Source organism: Carlito syrichta, unplaced genomic scaffold (genome assembly GCF_000164805.1).
Source record: "Carlito syrichta isolate Samal-C Ts95f unplaced genomic scaffold, Tarsius_syrichta-2.0.1 Scaffold303678, whole genome shotgun sequence".
Lineage (NCBI taxonomy): Eukaryota > Metazoa > Chordata > Mammalia > Primates > Tarsiidae > Carlito > Carlito syrichta.
Genome location: NW_007247774.1, coordinates 570,848 through 586,242, shown reverse-complemented (window position 1 = coordinate 586,242; position 15,395 = coordinate 570,848). Strand labels below are relative to the sequence as shown.

General features: G+C 47.4%; 1 protein-coding gene across 3 annotated transcripts in view; it reads left to right on the top strand.

The window, feature by feature from the left end:
- The window catches only part of KCNIP3 (potassium voltage-gated channel interacting protein 3), a 90,437-nt gene that overhangs the window by 37,417 nt on the left and 37,625 nt on the right, over window positions 1-15,395 (top strand). The gene's annotated exons all lie outside the window — the stretch shown is intronic.

The following is a 15,395-nucleotide window of genomic DNA, read 5'->3' as shown; positions in this document are numbered from 1 at the left end:
CTTCTTGACCTTCAGACCTTGGCTTGGAAACATGCAAGCTCTCTCTGGGAAACATTCTCTGGCCCCCAAGGTTGGGGTGGGAGCGCCTTTGGTGCATTTCTCCCATCACAGGCTGTGCCATGCCCTGTTATAGCTGTTTAACTGTCTGCCTCCCCCTCTAGAGCATAAACTCCTCAAGGCCAGGCCAATGTCTGCTCCATTTATTGCTATATCTGGCCACACAGAGTAGACTTGGTAAATATTTGTCAGATGAGTAAATGCATGAACTTAGGCCTCTTCTAACTCTGAAATCTTACATCTCCCTGGATTGACTCAGAAGAATCAAAAACCCTTTCTTCCCCTTTCCCCCAGCTCTAGATAATAGACTCCTCTGGGCCCTGACTATTTTTTTTTGTGATGACCTCGCCAGAACCCAACCTCAGTCCAATCCTTGGGTGTTTCCGACAGACTTCCCAGAGCATGTGCTCAGGTTAGAGTTTTGATCTTCCGGAGACTCTGAGCAAGTCCTGTTGCCTCCGTTTGTTGCAGTTGTGATACTTCACAGGGGCACTGGGATGATTAAAAGACATTATATATGTGAATGCCATGGGCATTGCCTGGTACACAGTAAAGCACTCAATAAATGAAGCTGCTGCTATTGTTACTGGTATTAACTGACTCCCTCAGTTCACTGAGTCCAGTGGGAATGGTGGGCTGACTGAGGCCTCCCAGCATATCAAGGCAGAGATGGAACTCGAACTCCAGGGGTCCTGCTCCCTGTCCAGTGCTCTGGCCGCTACCCTGCTGTTTTCTGCCTCAGATCCCGAGGTGTTGACTCCCAAGTCATTCATCTGCATTAAGCTGACACAGGACTTCTGCAATACACATACCTCTCTGAGCTGTCAGAAGACACCGCAGAAGCTGAGATCCTGGCATCAAGCATCCCAGATGGAAATTCCCCAAGACACCCTTGGGCCCTCAGCTTGAGTTCAAGCAAAGAAATGCTTATGTCCAGATATCTTCACAGATCAGCAGCAAGGATGTGACTTGAGAGCACTTTGCGTCAGCATCATAAAACATGAGGATTGATGACCCATGTGCTTGGGGCGAATGCCAGGGGGAGCGAGCAGGCTCCTAGTTGGCCAACAGCGCTTCCTGCGTACATTCTGTGCACGGAGCACCTGCCTAGATTCAGTGGGAGTTAGAATAACACTACACTAGTTGCATATGCATACAGTCCCTGGGTTTATAGCACACTCCCACATGGGCACGTCTGGTTTTCATGATAATAATACAAGGGGGTGGGGGAAGGTTAAGAAAAACTTCCACCACGTTGAAGATGAAGAAACTGACGCTCAAGGAGGTGCAAAGCAACATTGCTTAGGTCACACGGTCTTGGGTCTCCTGACTCATCATTACCCTGTCTTCTTGCCAAAAGAGAGAGGTGGAAAAGCCAAGTTCAGTCAAGAAATAGAAATTTACCCAGAGAAACTCACAAAACAACATGGTGGTCACTGTACAAACTCTAAAGGTCTGAAATGAAGTTGCTGAGAAGACCTACAGCTAGCCTTATCCAGTCCTGTCACACCAGAGTTGGTTAGTTCCCCTGGACTGGACCTAGGTAGGGGCAAGAAAAGTCCCAATATCAGATGAGAAGTCCTCTAAGTGAGAGAGGAAATGGGAATCTTCCATTGCCAGGACAAGGAAGCAGGATGAGGGGCTCAGAGGACAAGCTGCCAAGTATCCCCACTTCCGTTGCTGGTTCCATATTTCTAGACTCTTGTAAACCCCTGGAAGAATAGATGGGGATTTGGATATGCCTTGTATGGGGATGGGGACATGAAGAGATAGCCTCTCCTCCTGACCAAGGGGGAAACAAACATGTCACTCACTGGGCACATAAAGAATTTTCCCATAGGTAGGCAGTGAGGGACCTACTATGACAGTGACACTTGAGGACATGCCAAGTCACCACATGACCAAGTAACTTGGTCCTCTCATGCCTTCCAAATATTTCCTGATCATAATCTTTCCTGACCATAATTTTTCAAATCTTTCCTGAACCATGGGAACCAGAACCACTCAATTAAGGAGTATGATGTTCCTTTCCTTTCAGACCACTGGCCCTGTTTCTAGCCCAGGATGCTGAGAGATCCCACAAGTCCTTATTCTCCTTATTCTGAGAATCTGGTTCGCACATGGGAAATTTCATCTCTTTAGTACTTCTTGTAGAACATGTCTACTCATGCTCAGTTTTTGTTTAACTCAGAATTTTTTTCCCACACTGTCATTTATTTTTTATTTTAAAGATGTGGGGTACAATTCAGGGTTAGGTATACAAATGTTCATTATGCAGGTACCCTTGTTGATGAGGTGTGCCCCTCCCTCCCCTGGCAGTTTCCCTCAACTGCCAATTAACTCAGAATCTCTTAATTTACCCTTCATTTTTGAAAGACATTTTTTGCTGGGTATAGAATTCTAAGTTGACAAGTTATTTTTCTTTCAATACTTTGAAAAATGTTAATCCATTGCATTCTGGCATCTATGATTTTTGTTGCAAAGTCTACCATCATTTGTATTGTTATTTCCCCAAACAACAATTTCTCTGTGCCTTTTTTCTTTGGGATGCTTTTAAGGTTTTCTCTTCTGGTTTTCAGCAGTTTGACTATGTACATGTGCATAGCAAATGTGCATACCTGTGGATTTATTCGTATTTATCCTACCTGGGATTTGCTGAGCTTATTAAATCTGTGGTTTGACAGTTCTAATCAGTTTTGGAAAATTCTTTAATTTATTATTATTTCTTCCAATTAGTTTTCTAATTATTATTAGAATGTATTCAAATTCAAATAGTTTCTTCAAATTCTAATTCTATCCTTTTCTCTCTCTTTCTTCTGGGACTCCAATTATACATTTGTTAAACTTTTTGATTTTGACTCACATTTTCCTTATATTATTTTCTGTTTTTCCTTCCATTTACTTTTAGTCCATTCACATTTAATATAATTATTGATATGGTTGGATTTATGTCTGCCATTGTGCTACCTGTTTTCTATTTGTCACATGCCTTTTTGTTCCTCTGTTCCTTCTTTACCGTCATCTGTTGTGTTTGCACTTCCTTGTTTCTTGCCATGTCATATAACTTTTTGTTAAAGACTAGGTCAGGCACATGTGCAACTCTTAGCAGAGAGTGTAAACTTCTTTTGCAGGTCATCTGTGTTGTCAGGGCTGGAGGCAGTAAAAGACATGTATGGACTCCACTTTGTCCTTTTGAGTTCCAGTTTGTTCTCACTTTTTCTCACTTCATGTCCAGCCTCTCTTCCCATCATCTGGTCCTGCTGACCTACAGAAACTTCAGCATATGCAGAGGCAACAGTCTTCAATAAGACTTCTTCCCCAGCTCCCACAACTGTGTAAGGTTTTATTATAATAAAGCCCAGGTTCCATACCACTCATAGTGGTTCTGCTTCTCTGATCAAACCTTAACTGACATCCCAATTCTCTGTTAAAATTTAAACTCCATCTTTCATTCATGTTCTCAATTTCTTTGTCTATTTTTTATTTTTATTTTTTTAGTTGGAGTTTCACTCTGTCACCCAGGCTGGAATGCTATGGCATGCTCACAGCCACCGCAGCCTCGACCTGCTGGGCTCAGGCGATCCTTCCACCTCAGCCTTCCAAGTAGCTGGAACTACAGGCAGGCACCACCATGCCTGGCTAATTTTCTTGATTTATTGTAAAGATGAGGTCTTGCCAAATTGCCCAGGCTAGTCTCGAACCCCTGGGCTCAGGCAATCCTCTCGCCTCAGCCTCCCAAAGTATTGGAATTACAGGCATGAGCCACAGCTCCTGGCTCTTTTTCTATTTTAAAAAACATTAATTGTAGTTATTTTTTAACTATATCCTTATCTGCTAACTTCAACATCTGTATCATCTCTTAATTGTATTTCTATTGACTTTATGATCAGTCACTTTTGTCCTCTTCTCATGACCAACAAATTTTTATTGTTTGCTGGAAATTGTGAATGATACATTGTAGAGGCTCTGGATTTGTTTATCTCCCTATAAAGAGTGTTGTGTTTTGTTTTGGCAGGCAGTTAAATTACCGGCAAATCACACTAATCCTGTCATCATTTGCTTTTAGTCTTTGTTAGGGCAGGTTTCAGCTTTTCCTTATTCATAGAGTATAGCTCTTCTCTTGAGGCTTGATCTTAATCCTAATAAATCCTAGCAAAAGGGGGCACACAGGAATCCCTGGTTACTCACTAATGTTCTCCATTTTGGCTGGGCCTGAATATCAATATTTCCTCAGAACTGTATGATCTCTGAATTCTTTGCTCTGCTCTCAATGACCCAGCAACTGTTATCTGCAAGTGCCCCTGAACTCTCCCCTGCTCATGCACAGCCTAGGAATTAACCAAGGACCTAAAGGATATTTTCCTGCAGTTTTTTGGGAACTGTTTCTTCACTTTGGCTTCCTCCTTTCCAGACCCCTGTCACCTCAAATCACAGCCACCTTGGCAGTCTTGAACTCCGATCTCTGTTTTCTTCATACGGGGTGGCCACTAGTGGTAGGAGGTTTTGATGCTCAGCATTTTGGAAAATACACTCAAGGATAAAGATGAAATGAATGTGGGGTTCATTGTGTGTGAGTCCCTTTCTCAAGGATCATTGCCTTAGGTTAACTGCTGTCCAATGCCTCCCTATAGCTGCTTTATGCATTCTGTCCAGGTTTTATAGTTGCTTTCAGTGGTGAGATTAGTCTGATGCCAGCTGTTATGATTGGAACACTCCTCTGGATTTGAGGGAGTGGGGGAGGGGAGGGTGCATGTTTGGTTAAAAATACAGATTTATTCAAACTCATCCATGCTCCTGCTTGGTCTCTATGCCATTCGACTGTACAATGAATCCTTTCTCTGTAATAACAGTAGAGGCTACAGCCCTTATGAGTATCTCAAATGGACCAAGACTTTGTTCTTTTTCTTTCTTTTTTTTTGAGTTGGAGTCTCACTCTTGTTGCCCAGGCTGGAGTGCAGGGGCATGCTAACGGCCACTGCAGCCTCGACCTGCTGGGCTCAGGCAATCCTTCTGCCTCAACCTTCCAAGTAGCTGTAACTACAGACACACACCACCATGCCTGGCTACTTTTTGTGACTTATTGTAGAGATGAGGTCTCACCAAGTTGCCCAGGTTGGTCTCGAACCTGTGGGCTCAGGCAATCCTCTCACCTCTGCCTCCCAAAATGTTGGGATTACAGGCTGAGCCACCGTGCCCAGCCAAGGCTTAAGTGTTTTATACATACTAATTTCTTTCACCTTCACACTGATTCTGTGACATAGGTACTATTATCATCCCCATTTTATAGTTGCAGAAACTGAATCATGTTGAAGTTAAGTTACTTACCTAAGACCACATGACTAATAAGTGGAGATGCTGAGATTCAAACCCAGGTAGCCAGACTGCCAAACCTGTACCACGAACCACTACACTGCTGGGCACGGTGGCTCAGCCTGTAATCCCAGCACTTTGGGAGGCCGAGGCAAGAGGATTGCCTGAGCCCGGGGGTTCAAAACCAGCAGGTGGAGGCTGCTGTGGCTGTGAGTGTGCCACTACACTCCAGCCTGGGAGACAAAGAGTGAGACTCCAAATAAAAAAAAAAAGTCTCAGTCTTTTTACAATTTTGTTCTGAATATAAGTTATGAGAAAGTCACCACATCCGCAGAACCTTGAAGCCTTGAAAACTACAGCTTTTCCTCCCAGACTGCTTTTGGGATGCTCAGTATCTGCTGACTTTATTAATTTCTCTGATAATGTTCTCCCCCTCCCATCCTTCTGCCTCTATCTCAGTCTGGGCCACCCCCATCTTTCACCCAGGCTCTTCCCTGTTCTCACCATGGGTCTCTCTGCCTCCAGACCGTTACTTTGGGTGTCAGGTCCACAGAGGAAAGACAGGCAGTGAGGGGTACTGAGCTGCAGTATGCGGAACCTGGAGGTGGTGAGGAGAGAAGCAGAACAGACAGAACAGTCAGGGACTGAACCTGTGGAAGGAAGCTCACAGCCCCAAGACTGATGACCACCAGGGAGCAGGCAGACATCAGGCAAGGCAGAGGCCCCAAGGAGTCAACATGGCCAGGACAGGACGTAGATGGGGAGGCAGGAGCCATGAGGCACACCAGCCATGTAACACTGTAACGATCTCCGCAGCACTGCCTTCAGGGTGGTCAGGCTCTTACCAGCGGTGGGCGCTTGGGGGCATCCAAGCCTCAGTTTCCCCATCTTCAGATCCATTTGAGATTAAGTTACCTAGGTAACAGCGATTCAAATGAGACAGGGGTTTATCTTTCCCCAGCAATGAGAAATCCAGAGGTGGGTAGCTGTTAGGTTTTGCTTGGCAGCTCAAGTTGACACAGGACAGGGAACCCCCAAGTTGGGGTCCAGCCCGAGGGGTCAAGTGGGTTCTTAGCTTTGTGCAGGAAAGAATGTAAGAGCAAGCCACTAAGGTGAAGTACATTCAGTAAAATAAAAGAGGAACAGAAAGAAGGCTGCACTGCAGGCAGAGCAGCCCCGTTCATCGCTTGGGTTTCAGCTGGAAAATGAAAGTAAGCTCGTTGAAATAACAGGGAGCAGGCTGCTTTGTAGGCAGAGTTTAGGACTTTAGGAAAAACAGCAACCGTGCATTCCTGCGGTTTTATTGTTATAGTGTTTTCCTAGTTATATGTTAAGCAGGGGGGTGGAATATTCATAGGCTTCTTGGGAAATAGGTGGAGCTTTCTGAGAATTGGGGTCCCTCCCAATTTGTTACTATAAATGGGCAGGGTCAGAACAGTCATGGTGCTGGAAGGTGTGTCATTTAGTATGCTAATCCATTATAATGAGTGTACAATGAAGTACAATGTTGAGTAGCAAGCAAATTAGTTGCCCTTTTGGTTTTAACTGGCTGTAACCCATTCTTAACTACATTCTGATTTTCTCTACGGGGTCTCAGAAAACCAGGTTATTCACCTGTCTAGAGAAACTGTCTTAGCCATCTGTCCTGAAAAGTTAGTTTTGGCTGGGCATAGTGGCTTACACCTATAACCCCAGCACTTTGGGAGGCCGAGGTGAGAGGATTGCCTGAGCCCACGGGTTCGAGACCAGCCTGGCCAATTTGGTGAGAACTCATCTCTACAATTAAAAATAAAAAATTAGTTAGGTGTGGTGGCATATGCCTGTAGTTCCAGCTACTTGGAAGGCTGAGGTGGAAGGATCGCCTGAGCCCAGCGATCAAGGCTGCGGTGGCTGTAAGCATTTTGGAAAATACACTCAAGGATAAAGATGAAATGAATGTGGGGTTCATTGTGTGTGAGTCCCTTTCTCAAGGATCATTGCCTTAGGTTAACTGCTGTCCAATGCCTCCCGATAGCTGCGAAGAAAAGTTAGTTTTGTTTATCCTAGGAAACTAGTCCAGCTGAACTCTTACCTCAAAGTCATCAGAGCCCAGGAATCTGAGTATTTCTTGCATGCCATTTAAAAAGAACTCAATCTTTCGACAGAATATTTGACAAAATATAGGACAGAGTATCTATCACAACCCCATCTCAGAAAGGACAAGAGTGAAGTGGCTAAAACATGTATGCAAGCTGCGTCTGTCCCACTCCCTTAAAGATGACTTCCTAAAAGCCCCACCCAATGGCTTCTAATTATATCCCACTGGCCCAAACTATGTCACGTGGTATTCTCTAGTCACAAAGGATGCTGGGAAGTGTCGTTTTGTGACAGAACACATTGTTGTTCCCCAGCAAAATTAGGATCCTGTAAAAAGAAAGAAGACAATAAGAGATACTAAATCTAAGCAACCACAAGTCTCTGATGTTATTTGCTTCATCATTATTAGGGTCGATGTGATGACAAAATCACGGAATTTTTGTAAAGCACCTAGCAGATACCTGGCTCAGTAAATGGCAGCAAGTATTCCTGAATTTAAGGAACTTTTCTTTTTCCTTTTTTTTTGAGTTGGAGTCTCACTCTGTCACCCAGGCTGGAGTGCAGTGGCATGCCCATGGCCACTACAGCCTCGACCTGCTGGGTTCAGGTGATCCTTCTGCCTTAGCCTTCCAAGTAGCTGGAACTACAGGTATGTGCTACCATGCCCAGCTAATTTTTAAAAATTCATTTATTGTAGAGATGAGATCTCACCAAGTTGCCCAGGCTGGTCTCAAACTCTTGAGCTCAGGCAATCCTCTTGCCCTGGCCTCCCAAAGTTCTGGGATTACAGGCTTCAGCCACCACGCCCAGTCGAGGAAGTTTTCTAATGATCCATCTAAGAAATGTCTTTCTGAGAGGCTGACATGCTCTGTGGAATGCTCACCAGGACCACCTTCAGTGTAAGGGCTTAATAAATACTTGCAGCATTAACTTGTCTAAGCCCTACCCAAGGAAAGACCCATGGGGAGAGTTTGATAGGACATAGTCTGAAGCCTTTTTAAAGCTCTGCCTTGGAGGAAGCTCATTCTCTTTACTTGATATCTTTACTCAGTGGAGGAATGAGGCCTTGTGCCTAGATACTCTAAGGAGCAGTGTATTCATGCAGACACTGTTGCTTCTCTGCCTCAATATACCTGTCTTTCTCCCTCTTCAGAGAATTCCAGTTTTAGTCCCGATTTCTATGTCTCCCTTCCTCCTTCAGCCACAAGAGGAGCCAGGCCTAACTGATCAGATCATCATGCTTGTATGAATTAGGCTAGACCAGGTACTATAACAATGAGACCTCTCAAACCCAGTGGCTTACAGACAAAAAAGTTTATTTCTTGCCTGTGACTGTCTTGAGGTGTTCAGGCTCGTAGACAGCTCTGTTCCACACAGACATTCAGGGCCCAAGTGCCTTCCACCTGTGGTTCTGCCAACTTCCAGAACTGTGTCACTGTTGTCACATGATTAATGATCACTGCCATGCCTGGGTGCCAACTGTGGGAATGGGGAAGGCAAGGCCACGGCCAATGCCTAAGTGCTCCACCCAGAAGTAGCACACATCACTTCTGCTCACCTTCTGCTGGAGACAACTTGGTTACATGCCCAGACCATGGAGGTTTGGCAAATGTGGCCCCAAGCTACATGTGTTCAGGAACAACTTTATTTATCACCACAGAAGAAAGGTAGAATGGATTTTCATGAATGACTGGTGATTTCTATCACTGTCCACCAGCAAACATCTCTGCATAGCCATCTTCTGTGCATATGAGACTCTTTCTCCTTCCCTAAAGGAGATAAGGTATGAATGGGAAATACAGTAGACAGTGGTCCATAGCAGTTATTAAATCCTGCTGGGCAGAAATTGCAAATACAAATAGCATCACTATCAGAACTCTCCCTATCCAAACTCAGAAACTGCACAGATTCACATAATTTTTGGAGATACCTTTCCTTCATGACCTCCCACTGCTTGCTATCCAAAACTCAGGAACCGAATAGATTTGAATAAAATGCATCGCACCACTCATGACCCAAACTCACTGAAATAACTCACTATCTGAATTCAGGAAATGCATGGGTTTGGATAGTGAGGATTCTTGGGGCATAGGGCAGCAGAATGAGAAAGCTCGGTTGGCCACCTCTGTCCTGCTCTCTCTGGGAGCACTTCCTTGTCCACTGTCCTCCAGGGCCCCAGCCTTGCCCTCTGGAGGTCCATCTTGTCCATTGCACTTGGCCACATTTGGAGCAGGTCTTGAGATGCGTGACCTCCTCTGGAGCTGTAGAAATGTCCCCGTTTTCTGCTATTGCAAGTTGGGAGGACCAAGAGTATTTCAAGCCTTGATTAGCCTTAGGCTCTTTTATGCCCAGGCTTCTGGTTTTTACCACACGTGTATGCATATATAACTCCCTCAAAGACTTGGTTGGTTTCTGGTCCATTGACTTCCAGTCAGTTCCATGTTCTGCAACCACTACCAAAGTCTTTTCCTGCTTTATTCTTTGGCTTCCTTTTGTATCCATCACTTTGTCTCACTTGAGGCCACTTGGTTTGACTTAATGTTTGGCTGAAAAATCTTGAAGGATCTTTGAAAAACGCTTTTTGCAACAGTCTTATTTCTTCTGTTTGGTCGAAAGCAATTTGCTTTTCTAACACTGTGAAGATGCTTTTAATATCTGGTATCTCCTTCTCCCTTCCTGCCTCTATTTTTGAAGTAGGTAGTTCTCATCTGATCTCATCTCTTTCCTTAAGGTATAAAATAAGTTGTGTTTCTTTCTTCCTTCCCAAGTGAGAGTTCCAGATTGGTGGGAGACTCCGTTCCATGAGGCCATTCAGGGACCCAGATCCCTTTCAGACTGTGGCTCTGTTATTCCCCTACCCCTAGGATCTGCATGGCTCAGGCTGGTCATCAGCATATCTGAGTTCCAGGAAGTGAGAAAGGAGAAGAGAGAATGAGTGGGAAACCCACTCGCTGTCTTCAGGCCTCCATTCCCAAAGAGAAACTCATCGCTTTCATTGGCAACAAAGCATGGTCATACCTAATACAATGGGTTCTGGGAAGTGCAGCTCCTGTCAGGTGGCCACATGCCTAGCTAAGATTTTTTTGACTGTAGAAGAAAGTAGGATGGGTTTTTGTGGTGAGTAGCAGTCTCTGTCACCATGGTAGACTCATTTCCCTTGCCTGTAATTGATTTAGGCATGGCAGGTAACACAACGATAGCCAATAAAACATGAGGGGATTTTTTGTGAGAAGCATCTTGGGAAAGTCTTTCTCATAGTAAGAGAAATAGGAAGAGATGGACTCTTCTTCTTCCCCCTGGACATTGTCATGTCAGGATGTGAGTCTGGAATTAGACTCCATCTTGTGATTGTGAGGCTGTGGATAAGGTCGATGCTCTGAGGCTGGCAGTGTTGGTAGACACAAGCCCTGGCTCTTGATGGTGCTGCTGCGTCTAAGTTGGCTGACCCTGGAGCCACCTTCCTGCAGGACTTTGTGTGTGACATAGAACATTTCCTTACAACTAAGCCAAAGGAATAGGGGTTTTCTGTTACCTATGGTTATAAACCTCCCGGATTTCACCTGAGGTTGGGCTGGAGTAGAGATGGGAGAGATGGTGTGAATGGGTCTGTGGCCCCTGGGGTCTGTCTGATTTGGAGGGTTTGGACAATACCTTAAGGTTAAGAGCGCTGGACTCCCTTAGTGTCGCTTCCTAGGTGGTCCTGGTTCTGGAGAAACAGGCTCCTCCAGGAACAAGGTGCCTTGTGTGTGTCTTCAGACAGTGCAACAGGCAGGCAAATGTCACCAAGCGACTCCATTTTTCAAGGACAGGAAAGCTCAGAGAAGTGGTGTGCCATAGTCAAGTCCATGGACACATTAGGACTGGAATTGAGGACTCAGCCCTGGTTCTGCTGGATTCCTCGGGCCTTTGCTAGTGACACCAGGGCAGCCTCTGCTGAAACAATTGGGGAAAGTCATTATAATTATTATTTTGAGTTGGAGTCTCACTCTTGCCCAGGCTGGAGTGCAGTGGCACGCTCACGGCCACCGCGGCCTCAGCCTGCTGGGCTCAGGCGATCTTTCCCCCTCAGCCTTCCAAGTAGCTGGAACTACAGGCACGCGCCACCATGCCCAGCTAATTTTTTGATTTATTGTAGATATGAGATCTCGCCAAGTTGCCCAGGCTGGTCTTGAACCCGTGGGATGAGGTAATCCTCTCATCTCGGCCTCCCAAAGTGCTGGGATTATAGGTAGGAGCCATCACACCCGGCCTTATAATAAATATTTATATGAGGCTGGTAATACTCATCCCTTCAGGAAGCTTACAGTCTAGTGGGAGAGCAAGAACAAGCAAATGAACACACAAGCAAATATCTAAGCCCACACTGTGATAACTGCAAAGACAGAAAAGGCTGGGAGAGTGGTGGAGATATAAGGGGAGGAGGTCCAGGAAGGCACCTCTGTAGACATGACATTGAAGGGGAGACACAAAGATGAGTAAGCATAAGCTGGGCAAAGGTGTAGGGAGGAGAAAAAGCATGCAAAGCCCAGGGGAAGAGCATGTGGTAAGACCCTAAGGCAGGAATCCTCAAACTTTTAAAACAGGGGGCCAGTTCACTGTCCCTCAGACCATTAGAGGGGTGGACTATAGTTTAAAAAAAAACTATGAACAAATTCCTATGCACACTGCACATATCTTATTTTGAAGTGAAAAAACAAAACGGGAACAAATACAATATTTAAAATGAAGAACAGGTAAAGTTAAATCAACAAACTTACCAGCATTTCAATGGGAACTATGGGCCTGCTTTTGGCTAATGAGATGGTCAATGTCCGGTTCCATATTTGTCACTGCTAGTCTTAAGACTGAGAGGAGGAGTCGAGAGACAGAGAGAAGGAGGGGAGTCGGAGAGTGCGACGCACATTCCACACATGCGCACTGCGGCCTGGACCAGTCAGCTGCTAGGCAGGACAGGCAGTGGCGGCAAAAACACCCGGTGGACCGGATAAATGTCCTCGGCGGGCCGCATGTGGCCCGCGGGTCATAGTTTGAGGACCCCTGCCCTAAGGTGTGACAGCCCTGGGATCACTCAGATAGCTGCAGGTGTGGTTGGGGCTGACTGAGTAAAGGAGAGGAGGAGGGGCCAAGCTATGCAAGACAGAGTTGGATTGAACTCACAGGCTCTGGGGCTGCCTGGGTTCAAATCCTGACTCTGTGGTTTATCAGCTGTATGCTCTTGGTCAAAGTGTTAACCACTCTGTGCTTCTATTTCTTCCTCTTACCAGTCCCTGGAGCTGTGAGGAATGAGATGAATTATGTTGAAATGCCTAGTACATACTAAGCACTCACTAGGTGTCAGTTGCCCTTACGGGCTTTTTTAGGATTTGGTCTTTGTTCTATGGCCATGAGGAATGCATTAATTAGGACTCTTGTGGTTGCAAGGGACAGCCACACAACTCATGTTGGCTTAAGCAACAATTGGGGGATGTGTTGGCACACATAATTGAAAGATACAGGTTTAGATGTGTCAACAGGCACAGCTGGACTCAGGCACACAGCACTGCTGTGGCCACTTAGCTACTACAGTCACCTGCTCATCTCAGGAACACCCCAAAGCAGTTTTCTCTGAAAACGTTCTAAGCTAGACCAGAATGCAGGACACTTTTGAGTCTCCCAGACGTCCTGAAGTCGCCAAGTGAGGGCTCACGGCCCCCAGCCTTCCCTGACCACCCAAGAGCTGCTCTCCCCACACTGCCCCTCAACTTGTCCTCTCCTCTGCGGCAATCACTAACACCCTGCCCTGCAGAGGTTTCTTCCTGTGTGCCCCACCCCCTAACCTGTCCCTTCCCTCAAGGCAAGGAGTGCCACGAACACCCACCATACTACCACCACGTGTAGGCACTTGGAGCCAACTGAGAAGGGGGTAGATACATGCCAGGGCACACAGCCCCCTGCAGGGGAAGCCAGAGACATCTGGTAAGGTTTGGCCCAGCACTTCATAGGTGGGAGGATGCATAGGCCGCTGGCTTTCTTCTCCAGGTCCCAGGGAAGGGGAATGTGATAAGACCATCAGCCCAGCCTCAGTGGACCTACGTTGGCCCAGAGCTGACAGGCCACAAGCTGTTGAGCGAGCGAGAGAGTCAGCTTCCCATCCATTAGGCCCATGGCCCAGGCTGCTAATGCCAAGCGGACATTCTGCTCCCAGGGCCTGGTAACCACTTAGGCGTTGTTAATATTTTACGCTGCCTAGCCGGGGGATCGATGTCTTGTTTATAGCTTAGGGTTTATGGGCAGTCATTGAAGCTTTCTGGCAACTGGGAAGGTCCTCAGAAGCATCAGGAGAAACTGAGGCAGGGAAGCAGGGTTGGGGCTTCCTTTGCCTGTTCAGTTCTCCACCTCACCTGACACATGTGTCCCCTGGAGAAATGGGAAAACCCAGCTCTAAGGGGCCATCAGAGCCCCCACCACGTGTCAGCCCTGTCTTATGCAAACCTTTACAAGCTCTTGGAGAGGATGGATTATCATTCCCATTTCACAGATGAGGAAACAGGCTTAGAGTGGTTATGTACTACTAGGCTCTCGACCAGGTCATGGACTTAGAATGAGTAATCACTAGCTGGGACACAGGCTGGATTTTACTTCACTCTTAAGTGTGTAAATTAGGTAGCAGGAGGCTCTTAACCTTTCCTAGACTTTGAAACACTTTAGCAAGATGAGTGCTCTAACTGAGCCGTTTTCTCCGAATCATTAGCCTGCCAGCTCAGATCTCTTGCCTTTGGTCAGTGGAGACTCACCACATGCCAATTAACTGGAATTAAAAGCTATGTATTTATAGTTCTTTAAAAATACCACCAACGACTCAGACTTTAACCAGATGCGTGAAACAGCGAAGCTATACCGCGCAGCCCCTCTCCCGGCGGGTTTCCACTAGAAATAGCGTGGTGCCGTGGGACGGTGCCCACTCCGGGACGCAGCCTGCTTGGACAGTCCCTGTGCCCCTTTGCCTGTAATTCACTTTCTGGGTCTCGGTTTCCCCACTTGCAAGATGGGGGGAGAGGAATGCCCACTGGGGGAGCCCTTTAAGAATGAATGACTGAATGACAAGCGAGCTCAAAAGCTTGGCGGGCATATGCGTGCTCCAGGATGGCCCTCCGCAGCTGCTCACCGCCCGGCGCCCACCCCAACCAGGCACCGCAGGGGCTCCGTAAATGGAAACGGCAGCTGTTCAGGCCGTAGGTTCAAACACCGCTCATGCTCACAGGCGTGGGCCAGAGCTAGGTCTCCCCTCTGCTAAAACAGCGGAAAGGAGGAGGGTCCGCCTAGCGCCCTCCAAGCGCCAGTCCGCGAGGGTGCCCGCTGTGCGCCGCGCCCTCTGGGGGACAGCGGAGAGTCGCTTCTGGCGCTCAAGTCCCCGCGCTTCGCGGCGGGAGAATCCCCGGCCCCGCCCTGCCACGCCTCGCCCTCGCCTCCTCCTTTCTCCTCCCTTTCCGCGGCTGGCTCTCGTCTACTCAGAGCCGCGGGCAGGAAGAAAGCCATCCACAAGCTCATCCGTATGCCCTTGCACTGCCCGGGCGAGGCACTCCGCATCCGCTCAGCTTTTCCCCGCAGTCTGAGAGGCAGGCGTCGGCCCCTCCACGGAGGGAAGGAGGCTGCGAGTCGGTGACTCGGCCAAGGTCACGCAGCAAAGGCCGCGCTTGAACGCGGTTATGCACACGCTCACGCCAAAGCCCACACCTCCTCCTAAAGCACGCAGGTTTCCAGAACGGGAGAACTTTGGACACAAACTTCTCGGTTTTCAAAAGGGGCCAGACCAGGGCCGAGTTTCACCGCCGGCGTGAGGGCTCAGCGTCCCGGGGCGGGAGGGCTTCCCGGATCCCGCACCCGCCAACTCTGCGCGGGCCTGGGGACGGAGCGGGCGGGCTCCGCGCCCCTCCCCAGGAGAGTGGCGCCCCGACTCCCTGCGGGGAGCGCTG